Genomic DNA, 21,981 nt, shown 5'->3' on the forward strand with positions numbered 1-21,981 from the left:
ACGACTGTCTGAAAGCCTCCGTGCGCGCTCTAATCTCTCTAATTTTACATTTGTGATCTCCTCGGGAGGTTTAAGTATGGGGAAGCAATATATTCGATACCTCATCCAGAAACGCACCCTCTCGAAACCTGGCGAGCAAGCTACACCGCGATGCAGAGCGCCTCTCTTGCAGAGTCTGCCACTTGAGTTTGTTAAACATCTCCGTAACGCTTGAGCTGGCTTTGGCCGACAGATATCAGCAGTCATGCAAATCTGGTATCCGACTTTCGGGAAGTACACGGTGGCCCATTGATCGTGACCGGGCCAAATATCTCACGAAATAGGTGTCAACCGAAAAAGCTACAAAGAACCAAACTCGTCTAGCTTGAAGGAGGAAACCAGATGGCGCTATGGTTGGCCCGCTAGATGGCGCTGCCATAGGTCAAACGGATATCAACTGCGCTTTCTTAAATAGGAACCCCCATTTTTTATTACATACTAATGTAGTACGTAAAGAAATATGAATGTTTTACTTGGACCACTTTTTCCGCTTCGTGATAGATAGCGCTCTAATAGTCACAAACACATGGCTCACAATTTTAGACGAACAGTTGGTAACAGGTAGGTTTTTTAAATTAAAATACAGACCGTAGGTACGTTTGAACATTTTATTTCGGTTGTTCCAATGTAATACCTGTACCTATGTGAACTTATCATTTCTGAGATCGCAAGCTGTTACAGCGTGATTACCTGTTAACACCACATTAATGCAATAAATGCTCAAAATTATGTCCGTCAACCTCAATGCATTTGTCAATACGTGTAACGACATTCCTCTCAACAGCGAGTAGTTCGCCTCCCGTAATGTTCGCACATGCATTGACAATGCGCTGGCGCATGTTGTCAGGCGTTGTCGGTGGATCACGATAACAAATATCCTTCAACTTTTCCCACAGAAATAAATCCGGGGATGTCGGATTCCGTGAACGTGCGGGTCATGGTATGGTGCTTCGACGACCAATCCACCTGTCATGAAATATGCTATTCAATACCGCTTCAACCGCACGCGACCTATGTGCCGGACATGCATAATGCTGGAAGTACATCGCCATTCTGTCATGGAGTGAAACATCTTGTAGTAACATTGGTAGAACATTACGTAGGAAATCAGCATACATTGCACCATTTAGATTGCCATCGATGAAATGGGGGCCAATTATCCTTCCTCCCATAATGCCGCACTATACATTAACCCGCCAAGGTCGCTGATGTTCCACTTGTCGCAGCCATCGTGGATTTTCCGTTGCTCAATAGTGCATATTATGCCGGTTTACGTTACCGCTGTTGATGAATGATGCTTCGTCGCTAAATAGAACTTGGGCAAAAAATCTGTCATCGTCCCGTAATTTCTCTTGTGCCCAGTGGCAGAACTGTACACGACGTTCAAAGTCGTCGCCATGCAATTCCTGGTGCATAGAAATATGGTACGGGTGCAATCGATGTTGATGTAGCATTGTCAACACCGACGTTTTTGCGATTCCCGATTCTCGCGCAGTTTGTCTGCCACAGATGTGCGGATTAGCCGCGACAGCAGCTAAAACACCTACTTGGGCATCATCATTTGTTGCAGATCGTGGTTGACGTTTCACATGCGGCTGAACACTTCCTGTTTCCTTAAATAACGTAACTATCCGGCGAACGGTCCGGACATTTGGATGATGTCGTCCAGGATACCGAGCAGCATACATAGCACACGGCCGTTGGGCATTTTGATCACAATAGCTATACATCAACACGATATCGACCTTTTCCGCAACTGGTAAACGGTCCATTTTAACACGGGTAATGAAATGTCGTGTGGCTAGGGCCTCCCGTCGGGTAGACCGTTAGCCGGGTGCAGCTCTTTCGATTTGACGCCACTTCGGCGACCTGCGCGTCGATGGGGATGAAATGATGATGATTAGGACAACACAACACCCAGTCCCTGAGCGGAGAAAATCTCCGACCCAGCCGGGAATCGAATCCGGGCCCTTAGGATTGACATTCCGTCACGCTGACCACTCAGCTACCGGGGGCGGACTTAACACGGGTAATGTATCACGAAGCAAATACCGTCCGCACAGGCGGAATGTTACGTGATACCACGTACTTATACGTTTGTGACTATTACAGCGCCATCTATCAGAAAGCGAAAAAAGTGGTCCATTAAAACATTCATATTTCTTTACGTACTACACGAATATGCAATAAAAATGGGGGTTCCTATGCAAAGAAACGCAGTTGATATCCGTTTGACCAATGGCAGCGCCATCTAGCGGGCCAACCATAGCGCCATCTGGTTTCCCCCTTCAAGGTAGACGAGTTTCGTTCTTTGTAGCTGTTTCGGTTTATGCTTATTTCGTGAGATATTTGGCCCGGTCACGATCAATGGACCACCCTGTAAAGGCGAGAACATACTCCCCAGTTGCATTGACACAGTACGGGTCTAATGACAGTGTGCCGGTTATGGTGATAAATCGCAGAGATCGCGCAAAGCGCAGAAATAGTGTAAATCGCAGCAGTAACAATATTGCGGAAGTTGCAGAAATCGCGGAGGGATACAGTTCGTTAACCGCTATTCACAACTGCGACAAATCACAGTTACCGGAAAGTAGTATTCACAGGAATCAGTGATGTCGGAAGTCGCAGTTTAGCCCATCCCTAGTGCAGTGGCTCGCCACGGCAGGCAGATGGAGTGCGCGTCACCAGCTCTGCCCTCCCTCTTCCAGACACCGACGGCGCACAGCTGGAGGTAACGGATGGCGAGAAGCTTCCCCGCAGCCCGCGAGGGGCGCTGTCTTCGCTGATGGATGCCGCAAGTTGGCCGCTCAAAACTCCACGGAGCGCAAAACTCCCGCCATCCGTCCGTGTCGCGCTACTCCGGGGCCACAATTTATACGAGTGGGTCCCTCTGCTGCGTTATTTAATTTAATCCGCCGTCGTAAGTCAGCTCCCAATTTGTAACTGCCAGCTTAGTGCTTCGTGATCACGTGCTTCGTAACCGGACTGCTCACATAACACAGACACGCTACGACAACTACTGTAATCGATGTGACAAACTTCTTCAAATAGCTGTGTGTAGCCTGGGCTCGTACCTTGCGCAGTTTTTCGCTGTTTGGAGGCTGACTTGTGTTCCTATTGACAACAGTTCTTTTTTTAAATCATTTGCTGCAAATGTAGACTCAGAATGTTTCACACTGTCCCGACAATAGCACGCGAAGAGCTGGTTAGGTTCACCATTTCCGAAATGTTCATTCGAAGGCGCTGGACCGAAGCAATCTACCCTTTGGCAAAGTAGCTTACATCGTTTCTCCACTTGTTGTGGTATGCGTACTGTAAGACCTTCAGTACACACGCCATCAGATTATTTGACTTGTCGCTTTAACGAAGTAGGCGAGTGTCAGCAATATGGTTCAAATGGTTCAAATGGTTCTGAGCACTATGGGACTTAACATCTGTGGTCATCAGTCCCCTAGAACTTAGAACTACGTAAACCTAACTAACCTAAGGACATCACACACATCCATGCCCGACGCAGGATTCGAACCTGCGACCGTAGTAGCCGCGCGGTTCCGGACTGAGCGCCTGAACCGCTAGACCACCGCGGCCGGCTCAGCAATATGCCTCGTGGTCTTATCGTGGCGTGTATATCTTCTGCCGTTAGGTCAGACGACAGAAATGCCACTTCCACGCTTAGAGTAGCAGATTGACGGTGACCAACTTTAAACAGAACTTGATTGATTTTCACACACATTTATTAAAATAATAACAAGCATAAAAATTACTTAACTTGGTTCTGGATGCTATTTACAATTGACAATCTGAAGTTCCTTTAGTATTGGTACGTTAATCTTATTCTCACAAATATCTCTGATACTTGACAAAAGTGTCTATACATTTATCTTCATGGCTATGTACAGGAATATGGTAATCTTATTAGGTGCAGACTGAAACTTGACTATAGACTGGTACAGACAAATGTAGAACTCGTACAGACTGGTACAGACTGATGCAGACAAGTGCAGACTGACTAATCGGAAGTCTGTACACTCGTTATAATACCTCACGCGTTCAGGTATAACTACGCGAGTGTGATTCGCGAGGAGAAAAGGTTCTACGTTAGCAGCAATCTCATTGGCTGCGTTACATATCAATACGTGGATTGGCGGAAGCAGAATTTGGTCCGTCGCTATGGCAGCGCCATCTCATAGTGCGGAGACGGACGAGCGCTGCGCCTGCGCTGTTGTGCTTAGCGGGGCGCGCTCTAGTGGGAAAGTTGTGTACGCACTGACTACGCGGAACTATGTACACAACAGTTGTGGACCATATCTTCGCTGGAAACGTTGTCCATTTCCCTCAACTGCGCTTGTACAGGGCAATACAGCTGCCCCTACTGCTGGGTTTTGCGCAACCTGCAACACGTTCAAATACCACATATAGAATTTTCATATTCAACTGCTCACTACATGCTAACTACGACGCGTGTTTTTTAAGTACCGTTTTGAAATTAAAAATGACGTGCTAAGATAATAATTTTATTTTTACAGGAAAGCCTGTACCTTAATCTACTTTTCTACATAATTTCCGTCAATATTGAGCCGCTTGTCATAACGTTGTACCAGTTTTTGAATACCCTCCTCACAGAAGTCTGCCGCCTGGCTTGTTAACCATTGCACCACCACTGTTTTGACTTCGTCATCATCTTGAAGACTCTGACCGCCCAGGTGTTTCTTCAAGTGCACGAACAGATGGTAGTCACTGGGCGCAAGATCGGGGCTGTACGGAGGATGATCTAGAGTTTCCCATCCAAAAGATGTGATGAGATCTTTGGTCTGACACGCCACATGCGGACAGGCATTGTCTTGCAGCAAAAGGATGCCCTTGCTGAACTTCCAGGGACTGTTGCTTTGATTCTAGTGTGACGTACGCCACCCATGTTTCATTTGGCTTAAGAAATCATCACCGTCGTTGTGGTACCGCTCAAGGAAAGTCCATGCACCGTCTAAACGTTTGGTTTTGTGAATACCCGTCAACATTTGCGGTACCCAACGTGCGCACAATTTTCGGTAATTCAAGTGCTCCGTCACAATGACATACAAAACACTACGAGCAACATTAGGAAAGTCATCCCGCAAGGAGGAAATCGTAAAGCGTCTGTTTTCTCTCACCTTATTGTCCACTTCGTGAACCAAACTTTCATTAACGACCGAAGGACGCCCACTCCGTTGTTCATCGTGCACATCTGTGCGGCCATCTTTAAATGCTCTCACCCACTTTCTTACCATTCCATCACTCATAATGTTTTCTCCGTGAACTGCACAGATCTCACGGTGAATATCGACCGCTTTTAGACCTTTAGCACTAAGAAATCTTACAACAGCCCGTACTTCACAGTCGGCGGATCTCACTATTATCGGAGGCATCTTAAACACTCAGTACACAACGTAAACAAGGAAGAATCAGACTGTAATGGCGTCAGTGCGTAGATTAAGGTACGGGCTTTCATGTAAAAATAAAATTATTGAGATATCTTAGCACGTCTTTTTTTAATTTCAAAACAGTACTTACTTAAAAAACACACCTCGTATTAACCCTAAGAAAAAATGAACAGGATATTTATGTAAGAAATGTAATTTAATTAAAGTTTCCACCTGGGTAAGTTTTCGCTTGAGGCCATTGGTTACGAGTTACTAAAGAAAAACGTGTTTGAAGGTCCATTTTGTACATATTCCTTGAATAATTTGCAAACTGTGGCCTCTAGCGAAAACGTATCCTAATACAAAATTTAACTACATTCTTCTTCTTTTGCTACTGCCTTTGCCCTGCAGTTTTCGCAGGGTCGGCAGGGTTACAATCGGAATTGGCTTGTTTAATTTGAAGGGGGTGGCCGACTGCCCGTCCTGCCGCCATCCAGTTCCCCCGGGACGGAATCAGTGTACACAGCTGTTCGCATCTAGTGAAATCCATGAAATAGTGCGAATGCGTTTCAAGTGTCTGTGAGTCGGGTAACTGAGGTGGAATGGGGACCAGCCCGGTATTCATGTAGTGGGATGTGGAAAACCGCCTAAAAACCACATCGAGGCTGGCCGCGACACCGGCCCCTCGTCGTTAATCCGTCGGGTGGATTCGATCCGGGGCTGGCGTGCCTACCCGGGTCGAGGAAGCAGATCGTTAGTGCTCTCGACTAACCTAGCGAGTCACAAACTTTAACTACGTTAAATTTACTATAAAAATGTCCTGTTCATTTTTTCTGTAGGATTAATAGTTTGCACGTAGCGAGCAAAAGAGTATCAAAATCTGGTTTTTGAAGGCGTTGAGGGCTGCCCAAAACCCAGCAGTAGTGGCAGCTGCGTCACCCTACACTGCTCTGCAGAATTTAAGAAGAACACAAGTATAGCAAAATTGCACATTGACAGCACTGTGGAAATGAACGGAAGTGCAGGAGAAACCACCCAGATACATTATCGAACATGATCGTTTTGGTGATCCAAGTCTTATGGTGTGGGGAAGCAAAGCGTTGCACGGATGTACCCACCCTAAAGTGATTCAACATGGTGCATTAATTGGCCAGTGTTATTCTGACACCGTGGCCCTTCCCCAACTGCGTTGAAATCTGGTTTCGCAGGATAGAGCAGATCAGGTTATGGCTGTGGAGGGGGCCGTAATCACTTACTGTCAGTTTCACAAAACACACAAACTTTTATTTTCCTAAGAATCACTCACAGCTTCACTTCTGCCAGCTGTGACGACGGAGCGTAAGTCGTATTTGGGTAGCTCAGACGGTATAGCACTTGCCCGCGAAAGGCAAAGGTCCCGAGTTCGAGTGTCGGTCCGGCACAGTTTTAATCTGCCAGGAAGTTACAATGGGTGAATGACCTAAAACTTGCACCACAAATAGTGCCAAAATGGAAAGTGTTATTGATGTATGGTTGCCACAGAATGGATTTTTTAGTGAAGGGCTCGTATTGTTAGCCAATCAACAGGTTGTAGTACTTAGAAAGCTTATTTCTTTGTGCAAGCATACACTTTTTTAAATGCAACCATGCCTATTGACATTAACAAACTAAATACATTGTAAATTAGAATGTCAGTGAAGTTTGTTAAAGGATTCTACTGCAAGTCGTTTATGTACGAGGGTTGGAACTTAAATAGTGGCCACTACTTATTCACAACCGATACAAAAGAGTTACATGTTTGCACCTGTTACTGTCCTTCAAAGTAATCACCAGCGTTGTGTAAAAGCCGTTGCCACCGATGTGGAAGGCGTGGTATACCTTAGCAGATCCTGTTCTTTTGATGGTGCGAATGGGGCGTAAAGCCTCGTGTGAAGAACACAGTACTTGGTCACATGTTATGTTCACGGACGGGTGCAGGTACAGTCTGAACAGTGACTCTCGTCGGGTTTTCATCTGTCGTGAACCAGGTACCAGATACCAACCCCTTAATGTCCTTGAAAGGGACCTGTATGAGGGTCGTGGTTTGATGGTGTGGGGTGGGATTATGGTTGGTGCACCCTTGCATGTCTCTGACAGAGGAACTGCAACAGGTCAGGTGTATCGGGACGTCATTTTGCACCAGTATGTCCGCCTTTTCAGGCGTGCAGTGGGTCCCACCTTCCTCCTGATGGATGATAACGCACGGCCCCACCGAGGTAACATCGTGGAGGAGTACCTTGAAACAGAAGATATCAGGCGAATGGAGTGGCCTGCCTGTTCTCCAGACCTAAACCCCATCGAGCACGTCTGGGATGCTCTCTGTCGACGTATCACTGCACGTCTTCAAACCTCTATGACACTTCAGGAGCTCCGACAGGCATTGGTGCAAGGAAGGGAGGCTATACCCCAGCAGCTGCTCGACCACCTGATCCAGACTATGCCAACCCGTTGTGCGGCCTGTGATCTATCCCGCATTGATGTCGGGGTACATGCGCAAGAAACAGTGACGTTTTGAAGAACGTGTGTTTCGGGACGGTTTTCTCAACTTATCACCAATACCGTGGGCTTGCAGATCTGTGTCGTGTGTGTTCCCTATGTGCCCATGCTATTAGCGCCAGCTTTGTGTAGTGCCACGTTGTGTGGCACCACATTCTGCAGTTATCCTTAATTTATGAGCATGAGTGTAATTTATCCTACTTTTAGTCTGCTGATGTCAATAGGCATTGTTCCATTTAAGAAAGTGTATGCAGTAGGTACTGGGAGATGAAAAAGCTTGCACAGGATAGAGTAGCGTGGAGAGCTGCATCAAACCAGTCTCAGGACTGAAGACCACAACAACAACAACATGTTTACACAGAAAATACGCTTTCTGAGTACTATTACAATTTGGTTATTGGCTGACTGCCAATCCATTCTGTGAAAACCGCACATCAATAGCAGTTTCCATTTCCGCAGTATTTGCGGCGCGAGTTTTAGCCTATTCACCCAGTATGTGACTACGCATTGTCCGCCATATGCGGTATAAGACACCATCCTGAAGATTGCCAACGCATGGCCGGATTTGCCACGATTGGAAACGGGCATTGATTGCGTGTGAAAGAAATTTTAAAAAATGGATGTAAAATTTTATTCCCCTTATGAAATAAGGAGTGTTGTAGGTGCAAAGTGCATCTACAGAGTCTTTAATATTCTGTCTTGTTAATTTCCTTATGGGTGCTCTACTTACGAGATGAGCTGTTACAGTCGGTAGTCAAGGTATACGAGCTACATCGCCCGCACGTAATGGACGATCAAGGTGATGGAGGCGATATAACAGGTGTGGGTGTCCGGTGATGGGACGGAGGGAGGCATTGATGAGCGTTCCTCCCTGACTTGAGGGCCACGCCTATCTCTACCCTCCTACCTTTATTGCCGTCGTCAGAACAGGGCGTAGCCACGAGTAATGTAATGTAGGGCCCCGCTAATGCAGCCGTGACGTCACGCCGAGGACACGCCCTCTCGACGCGTGGCCGAAAACAAACACGTCGGCTTCGCTCATTACGTCACGACCTGCCCCCGCTGCAAACCGGTTGCTCTTCTCTCCCTTCTCTTCCGTTCACGTCCGAACTGTTCACCGTCCACGTCTCGGTCCCATACAAGACTTCACTCGGGACAAAAACTTTCTGGAAAAACTTCCCGACGCGTGAAGTTATACACCGAAGGACCAAAGAAATCGTACACCTGCCTAATATCGTGTAGGCCCCCGCGAGCACGCAGAAGAACCGCAAAACGATGTGGCATGGACTCGACTAATGTCTGAAGTAGTGCTGGAGGGAACTGACACCATAAATCGTGGAGGTCTGTCCATAAATCCATAAGAGGGTGGAGATCTCTTCTGAACGGCACGTTGCTAGGTATCCCAGATATGTAATGTAATGATAAGGTTCATGTCTGGAGGCCAGAGTATTCCTGGAGCCGCTCTGTAGCAGTGTAAATTAAACTTTTTTGATATCATAATTTTTAAATGGTTGTGGGTAGTTGGGCTTTGTACGTAGATTCCTTACGAAGTTCTGGACTGATCTGAGTCTTCCTCAAATAAAAGCTATCAACTCAGAGGCCATCTGACATAGAGCTACATGTGCTGTATATTTGCTGAAACTGAATTCGTAATATTTTGATAGGGCATAAGAAGTCTCTTGATCCTATGGACAACGTTTACCATAAGAGTCAACAATGAGGCAAGTTTTCTTGTAGATTTTTGGCCACCAAGTACTGTACCCTTTTCTGTTTTCATGACAACAACGCTACCATTGTACTACCAGCACTCCAGTATGAGGTCAGTCACCTCACTAATACTATGGTACCGTTCGTGGTTCCTTAGTTTTCTCTTGACAGTGCCAAAATTCCTGCACGGTTTTGTTTACAGCAGAAAGGCAACGCACCCAGAATGTTTCCTTTGTGCAGTAAATGGTGAGGTACACACGTTGCTAGAGGCGCTTTACTGACTGTGCAAAAGCGATGCACCTACACAGTTGCACTTCTTTGATGCAATGAATCGAATTTAGTAAATTTTGTCCACGTTTCTGTTGTGTATGATTTCGTGCACAATAGTAGGAAAATTGGAGATTTGTGGTAAGGACTATGAGTCCAAACTGCTGAGGTCATCGAAAAAAATGGTTGAAATAGTTCTAAGCACTATGGGACTTAACATCTGACGTCATCAGTCCCCTAGACTTTGAACTACACTACTGGCCATTAAAACTGCTACACCACGAAGATGAAGTGCTACAGACGCGAAATTTAACCGACGGGAAGTAGATGCTGTGATATGCAAATGATTAGCTTTTCAGAGCAATCACACAAGGTTGGCGCCGGTGGCGACACCTACAGCGTGCTGACATGAGGAAACTTTGCAACCGATTTCTCATACACAAACAGCAGTTGACGGCGTTGCCTGGTGAAACGTTGTTGTGATGCCTCGTGTAAGGAGGAGAAATGCGTACCACCACGTTTCCGACTTTGATAAAGGTCGGATTGTAGTCTATCGCGATTGCGGTTTATCGTATCGCGACACTGCGGCTCGCGTTGGTCGAGATCCAATGAGTGTTGGCAGAATATGGAATCGGTGGGTTCAGGAGGGTAATACGGAACGCCGTGCTGGATCCCAACAGCCACGTATCACTAGCAGTCGAGATGACAGGCATCTTATCCTGCATGGCTGTAACGGATCGTGCAGCCACGTCTCGATCCCTGAGTCAACAGATGGGGACGTTTGCAGGACAACAACCATCTGCACGAACAGTTCGACGACGTTTGCAGCAGCATGGACTATCAGCTCGGAGACTGTGGCTGCGGTTACCCTTGACGCTGCATCACAGACAGGAGCGCCTGCAATAGTGTACTCGACGACGAACCTGGGTGCACGAATGGCAAAACACCATTTTTTCTGATGAATCCAGATTCTGTGTGCAGCATTGCGATGGTCGCATCCGTGTTTGGCGACATCGCGGTGAACGCACATTGGAAGCGTGTATGCGTCATCGTCGTACTGGCGTATCACCCGGCGTGATGGTATGGGGTGCCATTGGTTAGGCGTCTCGGTCACCTTTTGTTCGCATTGACGACACTTTGAACAATGGACGCTACATTTTAGATGTGTTACGAACCGTGGCTCCACCCTTCATTTGATACCTGCGAAACCCTACATTTCAGCAGGATAATGCACGACCGCATGATGCAGGTCCTGTACGGGCCTTTGTGGATACAGAAAATGTTCGGCTGCTGCCCTGGCCAGCACATTCTCCAGATCTCTCACCAATTGCAAACGTCTAGTCAATAGTGGCCGAGCAACTGGCTCGTCACAGTACGCCAGTCACTACTCTTGATGAACTGTGGTATCGTGTTGAAGCTGCATGGGCAGCTGTACCTGTACACGCCAGCCAAGCTCTGTTTGACTCAGTGCCCAGGCGTATCAAGGCCGTTATTGTGGCCAGAGGTGGTTGTTCTGGGTACTGATCTCTCAGGATCTATGCACCCAAACTGCGTGAAAATGTAATCACATGTCAGCTGTAGTATAATATATTTGTCCAATGATTACCCGTTTATCATCTGCATTTCTTCTTGGTGTAGCAATTTTAATGGCCAGTAGTGCATTGTACGTATAACTGTCTAACTCATTTTTCTTGTGATGAAAACATGTGACAGCTGGCCTGTCAAATTGAACGCCATTTTTTTTCATTTTCTTTTCCATACGAAAAGTGGCATTAGCCACCCACAGTTACGAATACAACAAATAGAAGAGAAAACAAACGAAAACGGTCAAGCCCTTCTCAAGTGAGTCCGCAGCTCGTGGTCGTGCGGTAGCCTTCTCGCTTCCCGCGCCCGGGTTCGCGGGTTCGATTCCCGGCGGGGTCAGGGATTTTCTCTGCCTCGTGATGACTGGGTGTTGTCTGAAGTCCTTAGGTTAGTTAGGTTTAAGTATTTCTAAGTTCTAGGGGACTGATGACCATAGACGTTAAGTCCCATAGTGCTCAGAGCCATTTGAACCATTTGAACCTTCTCAAGTGATGATCTTTCACAATTGATTTCAGTGTACGCCTTTTCTGCAGGATTTTCCAAAGATTTTCTTTCAAACATCCGTTCTGCTTGCAATAACAAACACAACAACAAAGAATCAAGCAAACCTTTTTTTTTTTCTTTTTTTTTTATTCCCAAGACGTTTTCGGTACAGAAGGGTGGGGTTAAGCGTCATCGCTATATGCTCGGTGCGTCGACCGCACCCTTACGTGCGGAGGGGTTGCCGCACCCCGTCGGCGCTGTGGGCCACGCCCTGTGTGCCAGTGTAACCGGGTAGTCGGCTCGGCTCCACCCGATGCGGGCGGGGGTGGCTTTACGGCGCCGTCGCGTGACGCGCTAGGGGGTGGGGGTGGCAGGTTGCAGCGGGGGTGGGTCGTGTCGTGACGGCGCGCCGTAAACCCCACCCCCGCCGCCGTCCTAATCACCCGAGAGCCAGCAGCCGAGACGCCACGGGACGGGCTAGCGTCGCATGACACCACGTAACGAGCAAACTAGACGCGGCCCAGCTGCTAGAATTGCCTGTGGACGCATCAGCCATCCATCACGCGTTTCTTTAGAGTGCATGCTTCCTCGACGAATTTCGTTGATGAAATCTTGTCGGGTTATCAGCTGAGTCCTGGCAACGTTTCGGCGAATTTCCTACACGTCATCTTCAGGCGAAACGTCGACCTTCGCTCATTTCTTTCCATTGTAGCCATTGTACCACACACTTCTCCGAAAGAACACACGTTGCGCCCACGGCAGCAGAGACAACAATCTGGCGACTATATGAAGTAACGAACTGGACACGAATCGAAACTTCGCCTGAAGATGACGAACAGGAAACTTGTCGCCACGTTGCGACAACATAGCGCAACGACTCGACCGATAACGCTACACGATTTCATTAACTGTGCGTTTCATTCGGGGCGGCCATGGAGTACCGCACCTCACAGTAGTCGGCCGTGCGAGACGATATAGGCCGAGGTTCGACCTCTGTCGGCTTTGGTCGGTCCTTCCCGGAAATACTCGCTGCAGCGCGACATTTCGTCTGTTGTTTCGGACATATCCGAAAGAACAGATACCATCTTCATATACACTCCTGGAAATGGAAAAAAGAACACATTGACACCGGTGTGTCAGACCCACCATACTTGCTCCGGACACTGCGAGAGGGCTGTACAAGCAATGATCACACGCACGGCACAGCGGACACACCAGGAGCCGCGGTGTTGGCCGTCGAATGGCGCTAGCTGCGCAGCATTTGTGCACCGCCGCCGTCAGTGTCAGCCAGTTTGCCGTGGCATACGGAGCTCCATCGCAGTCTTTAACACTGGTAGCATGCCGCGACAGCGTGGACGTGAACCGTATGTGCAGTTGACGGACTTTGAGCGAGGGCGTATAGTGGGCATGCGGGAGGCCGGGTGGACGTACCGCCGAATTGCTCAACACGTGGGGCGTGAGGTCTCCACAGTACATCGATGTTGTCGCCAGTGGTCGGCGGAAGGTGCACGTGCCCGTCGACCTGGGACCGGACCGCAGCGGCGCACGGATGCACGCCAAGACCGTAGGATCCTACGCAGTGCCGTAGGGGACCGCACCGCCACTTCCCAGCAAATTTGGGACACTGTTGCTCCTGGGGTATCGGCGAGGACCATTCGCAACCGTCTCCATGAAGCTGGGCTACGGTCCCGCACACCGTTAGGCCGTCTTCCGCTCACGCCCCAACATCGTGCAGCCCGCCTCCAGTGGTGTCGCGACAGGCGTGAATGGAGGGACGAATGGAGACGTGTCGTCTTCAGCGATGAGAGTCGCTTCTGCCTTGGTGCCAATGATGGTCGTATGCGTGTTTGGCTCCGTGCAGGTGAGCGCCACAAGCAGGACTGCATACGACCGAGGCACACAGGGCCAACACCCGGCATCATGGTGTGGGGAGCGACCTCCTACACTGGCCGTACACCACTGGTGATCGTCGAGGGGACACTGAATAGTGCACGGTACATCCAAACCGTCATCGAACCCATCGTTCTACCATTCCTAGACCGACAAGGGAACTTGCTGTTCCAACAGGACAATGCACGTCCGCATGTATCCCGTGCCACCCAACGTGCTCTAGAAGGTGTAAGTCAACTACCCTGGCCAGCAAGATCTCCGGATCTGTCCCCCATTGCGCATGTTTGGGACTGGATGAAGCGTCGTCTCACGCGGTCTGCACGTCCAGCACGAACGCTGGTCCAACTGAGGCGCCAGGTGGAAATGGCATGGCAAGCCGTTCCACAGGACTACATCCAGCATCTCTACGATCGTCTCCACGGGAGAATAGCAGCCTGCATTGCTGCGAAAGGTGGATATACACTGTACTAGTGCCGACATTGTGCATGCTCTGTTGCCTGTGTCTATGTGCCTGTGGTTCTGTCAGTGTGATCATGTGATGTATCTGACCCCAGGAATGTGTCAATAAAGTTTCCCCTTCCTGGGACAATGAATTCACGGTGTTCTTATTTCAATTTCCAGGAGTGTATATACTGGGTGTTACAAAAAGATACGGCTAAACTTTCAGGAAACATTCCTCACACACAAAGAAAGAAAATATGTTATGTGGACATGTGTCCGGAAACGCTTATTTTCCATGTTAGAGCTCATTTTATTACTTCTCTTCAAATCACATTAATCATGGAATGGAAACACACGGCAACAGAACGTACCAGCGTGACTTCAAACACTTTGCTACATGAAATGTTCAAAATGTCCTCCGTTAGCGAGGATACATGCATCCAACCTCCGTCGCATGGAATCCCTGATGCGCCGATGCAGCCCTGGAGAATGGCGTATTGTATCACAGCCGTCCACAATACGAGCACGAAGAGTCTCTACATTTGGTACCGGGGTTGCGTAGACAAGAGCTTTCAAATTCCCCCGTAAATGAAAGTCAAGAGGGTTGAGGTCAGGAGAGCGTGGAGGCCATGGAATTGATCCGCCTCTACCAATCCATCGGTCACCGAATCTGTTGTTGAGAAGCGTACGAACAGGAGCTCCATTGTGTATGTAAAGGCACATGCTCTAGCAGCACAGGTAGAGTATCCCATATGAAATCATGATAACGTGCTCCATTGAGCGTAGGTGGAAGAAACTAAAATGAGCTCTAACATGGAAATTAAGCGTTTCCGGACACATGTCCACATAACATCTTTTCTTCATTTGTGTATGAGGAATGTTTCCTGAACGTTTGGCCGTACCTTTTTGTAACACCCTGTATAGTTAAGGCTCACCAGCCATTTGACCATCTTCTCCTGCGCGGATGCACTAACAGTGCCCGAACTCTTACGGGAATCGGCGGTAAAGCCGCGAGTAATTAGTATGATGGCAGGGGCGCTATGAATATAGTGCGGGACAATAAAGTTGTGAATGTGGGTCTCACGGGAGGCGTGTCAGATATAAGTCCCTGCAGTCGCGCTATTCATCTGTGTCCTCGGTGGCTCAGATAGAACCGGCGCGGTAGCTCAGCTTGCTCGGTCAGAAGGTCAATTTGAAAATTACAAAGATCTTTAATGGCTTTAGTTAAAAATAAGTGTATACAGTAGGCTTCACTATTAAGAACATCTTTTTTCTTGTACAAATTAACTGTGCTATCCGAAATGACTAAATGCACTAACTTCTTTTTAATAGAAGGCACTCTGTTGCACTGTTTAAAGTTTACGTACGCCTTCACATAATCAGGGATAATGTCTTTATCTAGGCACTGTTGATTAAAGTCAATAGCCATACCTGCTTTCACAATTTTTAATTTGATGTCCATATACCTAGATGCAGCTTTTGATATCTCGGCAGGCAAGAATTTCAGTATTTTAAACATAGCTGCGCAACAGCAACAGTTCCACGTAATAAGATTGAAAACAGCCGACCAGTTGCAAAGGATAAAGTAATCTTTACCCAGGTTTCGATAGATTTAAATCTATCTTCTTCAGAAGGCGGCAGTATTACAGTAACATGGAGTGATATATCATTGTCGTTTTTACAAACATCTGCATAGCTCCATTAGTCCAAATAAAATATTGCCCTGAGAATAGGGTTTGTCAGACAAATAAAAATAAGTACATGGAAGTTGGAGAGCGCATAAGCAAGTTTAGCTACCCTCTGTAATAAAATAACTGAGTGAACGGATCAATAAAGAACCTAAATGGGTGTCATCAGACGTCCGCCACGAACAAATACAACTAACAATATAGACCAAAATGAGATTAAAAAAAAAAATGGATAGAGCGTCTGCCATGTAAGCAGGAGATCCCGGGTTCGGGTCCCGGTCAGGGCACACATTTTCAACTGTTCCCGTTGACTTATATCAACGCCTGTATGCATCTAAGGTATTTCATTTCATTGTAAATACATTTCATCTAATTTAGCTAGCGCAGGATAAACAGTATCCGATGCGCAGTGACCACCTTCCGTTCAAAGCGCTGGGGGAGTTCGTTCATTTGTTCGAAAGGGAGGGCCAATTAGTGTTTTCCACCTTTCGGCCAGTGGGCGATGACAGAATCAAGGCACGCAAAAAATGGTTCAAATGGCTCTGAGCACTATGGGACTTAACATCTGAGGTCATCAGTCCCCTAGAACTTAGAACTGCTTAAACCTAACTAACCTAAGGACATTACACAAATCCATGCCCGATGCAGGATTCGAATCTGCGACCGTAGCGGTCGCGCGGTTCCAGACTGAAGCGTCTAGAACCGCTCGGCCACAGCGGCCGGCTCGAGGCACGACTTTGCAGTCTTTCTCAAACGATTTTACATAAACTATATGGTAAAAAAGTTCACTTTTTGTTTGCTTGTAGCTTTACAAATCATGTTCATGATGATGTGTCCATCATTTTGTCAATGGTCATAGTTATTTTTATATTCACACGAATGTAGGCCTCTGCGCGAAATTCGAAGAAGTTTGGACTGAAAAGTAGGGGTCGCTATGATTTTTCTGTCTGGTGCATATTACATAATACGTTGTTGCATAAGAAATTTAGCTAACATATCGAATTTTTCTTTAGACTTGGACATAGGTACCTATTTGTGACCAATCTCGAGAAAATTTATCTGATGTAGCCCACTCAATTGCGATCGGGCTGCGCCAGCGCCAAAGCCAGAGCGAAATATCCACAGCATTCCTCATACTTCATAAACGATTTCAGATATCGAAATGAAGAGGAGAATATGTTGCCATACGGTTATTGTGTAAAACGTCATTATCTACTGTGTTATTCCAGTAACTACTGACTGTTCCGTTGAAAGAATATAATTTTTAGGTGCCATCGATAGCTGGTGAAACGAGAAATGCTATGGGTTTTGGAACAACATACGTGAAGAGGTTTTTTTCATGCTGAGGACTCTAACCCCCCCGCTCCCCCCCCCCCCCCCCCCCCCCCACCACCGCCACCACTACCGCTTATAATTTTAATTAATATTGTGTTTATACTGGTTGCTGGTGAGGAGGAAAGTTAGTTATTAGTATTTTTTTTAATGATCTCATTCATAAGCAGCCATATCACAGTCATCACAGTCTCTTAAGAAAGTTATACTTAAGCTTTACTTGTTTAATCAGAATCGGACGATGACTCTCCTTGTCCGCAGTCTCGATGATTCGAAGTGATCTGCAATCCTGTGTAAATAAAATGTCTTGGTTCTCTTGCGTTGCGTAGTCAGTCGGGAAACTTCAGATCAAGCGGAAAGTTTGCTTTGATAGAGTTTAATTATCCGATGAAATAATGGAGCTCTTGGATCTAACAATTGCAGGTTCGTTTCCAATTCATCGGAAGTTCCCTTCTGATTACCAACGAAACGACACCTCCGTGCTAATTTCCAATTAGAGACTACATATATAATGAAATTCCTTACACACATTTCGCAACGGCCTTGCCGCAGTGGATGCACCGGTTCCCGTGAGATCATCGATGTTAAGCGCTGTCGGGCGTGGCCGGCACTTGGATGGGTGACCATCCAGCTGTCATGCGCTGTTGCCATTTTTCGAGGTGCACTCAGCCTCGTGATGCCAATTGAGGAGCTGCTCGACCGAATAGTAGCGGTTTCGGTCCAGAATACCATCATAACGTCCGGGAGAGCGGTGTGCTGACCCCACGCCCCTCCTATCCGCATCCTCCTCTGAGGATGACACGGCGGTCGGATCGTCGCTGTAGGCCACTCGTGGCCTGAAGACGGAGTGCTTTTTTTACACACCTTCGATGTAAATGCTCAGTATATATTTTCTTGAGTAGCATGCAATATATTTTCGATCTCTTTCTTCCAGTAATCTCGATAGCAAAATTACAATTATTCAATGCGGCTAATCGGCACGGAGAAGATCCTAGAAGTCCCCCCAACACACCAGAGAGAATATTACAAAGAGTACTTATGCGCTCACGGAATAGTAATAGTACTGTACTACTTTGTGCATCGATTCTGCGAGTACATATACGAGGGCAGTTCAATAAGTAATGCAACACTTTTTTTTCTTCTCGGCCAATTTTGGTTGAAAATACCGGAAATTTCTTGTGGAATATTTTCAAACATTCCCGCTTCGTCTCGTATAGTTTCATTGACTTCCGACAGGTGGCAGCGCTGTACGGAGCTGTTAAAATGGCGTCTGTAACGGATGTGCGTTGCAAACAACGGGCAGCGATCGAGTTTCTTTTGGCGGAAAACCAGGGCATCTCAGATATTCATAGGCGCTTGCAGAATGTCTACGGTGATCTGGCAGTGGACAAAAGCACGGTGAGTCGTTGGGCAAAGCGTGTGTCATCATCGCCGCAAGGTCAAGCAAGACTGTCTGATCTCCCGCGTGCGGGCCGGCCGTGCACAGCTGTGACTCCTGCAATGGCGGAGCGTGCGAACACACTCGTTCGAGATGATCGACGGATCACCATCAAACAACTCAGTGCTCAACTTGACATCTCTGTTGGTAGTGTTGTCACAATTGTTCACCAGTTGGGATATTCAAAGGTTTGTTCCCGCTGGGTCCCTCGTTGTCTAACCGAACACCATAAAGACCAAAGGAGAACCATCTGTGCGGAATTGCTTGCTCGTCATGTGGCTGAGGGTGACAATTTCTTGTCAAAGATTGTTACAGGTGATGAAACATGGGTTCATCACTTCGAACCTGAAACAAAACGGCAATCAATGGAGTGGCGCCACACCCACTCCCCTACCAAGAAAAAGTTTAAAGCCATACCCTCAGCCGGTAAATTCACGGTTACAGTCTTCTGGGACGCTGAAGGGGTTATTCTGTTCGATGTCCTTCCCCATGGTCAAACGATCAACTCTGAAGTGTATTGTGCTACTCTTCAGAAATTGAAGAAACGACTTCAGCGTGTTCGTAGGCACAAAAATCTGAACGAACTTCTCCTTCTTCATGACAACGCAAGACCTCACACAAGTCTTCGCACCCGAGAGGAGCTCACAAAACTTCAGTGGACTGTTCTTCCTCATGCACCCTACAGCCCCGATCTCGCACCGTCGGATTTCCATATGTTTGGCCCAATGAAGGACGCAATCCGTGGGAGGCACTACGCGGATGATGAAGAAGTTATTGATGCAGTACGACGTTGGCTCCGACATCGACCAGTGGAATGGTACCGTGCAGGCATACAGGCCCTCATTTCAAGGTGGCGTAAGGCCGTAGCATTGAATGGAGATTACGTTGAAAAATAGTGTTGTGTAGCTAAAAGATTGGGGAATAACCTGGTGTATTTCAATGCTGAATAAAACAACCCCTGTTTCAGAAAAAAAATGTGTTGCATTACTTATTGAACTGCCCTCGTAGATGGTCAAGCAGGAAACGTAATTCACTCATAGAATTGAGCAGGTATCATTAGTAGAATATAAAGAGAGATTACACGCTCTCCCAACACTCCCTTCTGTTGCGTTCATTGTTATGAAAAGGCGACAGAAAAAGAACACACAAAAGCGACTGTAGTTAAAGTAGTATCTTAATAACGCAGGTACATGAAATACGAAGTGATAATAGCGTTTTATCTGCAAATTTCAAAGGTCACAGCGAGATTTTAGGTTTTCTGCTTGAGAAACTGCGGCGATAAGGCTGTCAGTAAGATTTCGTTAGCTAGTAAATGGCGACTTATATACCAGGCTGGAACTATTTACTCCTCACTTCAAAACAAAGCATTTCAGCGATTTTCCTGAAACTGAGAAATACTGACAGGACTTTCTTACAGGTTATGTGAAGGTCAAGTAACTTTCAGTGCGTCAATTGTATTTTATTTGATTACACAGCTTTAATCACTGAAGATGAAATGTAGATTAATATCCTCCCACTCGACAAGGCTGGGAATTTCATAGGCATCAGAATCAACTAGAACGACGGTTACATTTTTCTATTTTTTGCATCGTCAGTGTACTCCCGCCGGCCGGAGTGGCCGAGCGGTTCTAGGCGCTACAGTCTGGAACCGCGCGACCGCTGCGGTCGCAGGTTCGAATACTGCCTCGGGCATGGATGTGTGTGCTGTCCTTAGGTTAGTTAGGTTTAAGTAGTTCTAAGGACTGATGCCCTCAGACGTTAAGTCCCATAGTGCTCAGAGCCATTTGAACCAATTGAAAAAAAAAAAAATAAAGATGTCCAAATGTGTGTGAAGTCTTATGGGACTTAACTTCTAAGGTCATCAGTCGCTAAGCTTACGCACTACTTAACCTAAATTATCCTAAGGACGAACACACACACCCATGCCCGAGGGAGGACTCGAACCTCCGCCGGGACGAACCATTTGAAGTGTACTCCATTTCAACTTTTGGTAGTTTTTTGAGGAGCCATACATACCCCATAACATTTTTTGTTCAAATGTCAGGCTCACCACTCGTGCTTTTAAGCCGCCATAGCATATTCGTCCGAAGTTTTCATATAAGTCTACCCTTTTCATAAATTTTTGCCATATTCTTCTCAGTTTTTCTACTTCTAAACTTATGGTATCTTATTCTTCACAAAAATATGATCGTAGACCTTTTACATAATACTTGGCGCTCAGGGAACCAAATCTCGAATTTTCATTCAAATAATCTTCAGAAGGGCCACTCCATACAATGTTCGTCTTTGTCTGTAATCACCTATAAACTTAAGCGTGTTTCCTTTGCAGTCAACAGAGATTATTGCGCTCTATTCGCTACACAGCATAACGTCAACACATTACGCATGGGCCCTATCTACCAAATGGTTCAAATGGCTCTGAGCACTATGGGACTTAACATCTGAGGTCATCATTCCCCTAGAACTTAGAACTACTTAAACCTAACTAACCTAAGGACATCACACACATCCATGTCCGGGGCAGAATTCGAACCTGCGATCGTGTCTATCGCGCAGTTCCGGACTGAAGCGCCTAGAACCGCTCGGCCGCCGCGGCCGGCCCATATCTACCGTATCGTCTGAAACTTCCCCTTTTTGAACAATTATACATGACTGTTCTTAAACTGACACACAATATTTTGTTAGCGCAACGCAATCTGACTTTCAAAATTCCCTACAAAAGAATGGCCCTGACTAACATTAAACTATACCTTTCACAAATCACTTACCTCACAAAAATCTTCGCTGCTCAAGCTACTGCAATACAGCGAGCGCCACTACTGCCAGCTAAATGAAAGATTCAAACTATGGAAGGCACTAACTACTGACAGGGATAGTTAGCAAATGAAAGATATTAATAGAGAACAAACAATGTATTTACCTTGATATCATCATATATAAATATAGCAGTTCATGACAAATTTCAAAACTCCGCCATCTCTCTCCCCACATCCACCACTGCTGGCGGCTCACCTCCAACTGAGCAACGCTACGCGCTGTTCACAGCCAGCTGCCTAACACTACAATGGCGAGTATTACAACAATGCAAAGCAGCCACAGACTGCACACCGCACAGCCAGTGATTTTCATATTGAGCGCTACATAACGTTGCCAATAAGAAAACATAAACAGCCTACTTGCATAGAGAAAACATAAACAGCCT

Source organism: Schistocerca serialis, chromosome 12 (assembly GCF_023864345.2).
Source record: "Schistocerca serialis cubense isolate TAMUIC-IGC-003099 chromosome 12, iqSchSeri2.2, whole genome shotgun sequence".
NCBI lineage: Eukaryota > Metazoa > Arthropoda > Insecta > Orthoptera > Acrididae > Schistocerca > Schistocerca serialis.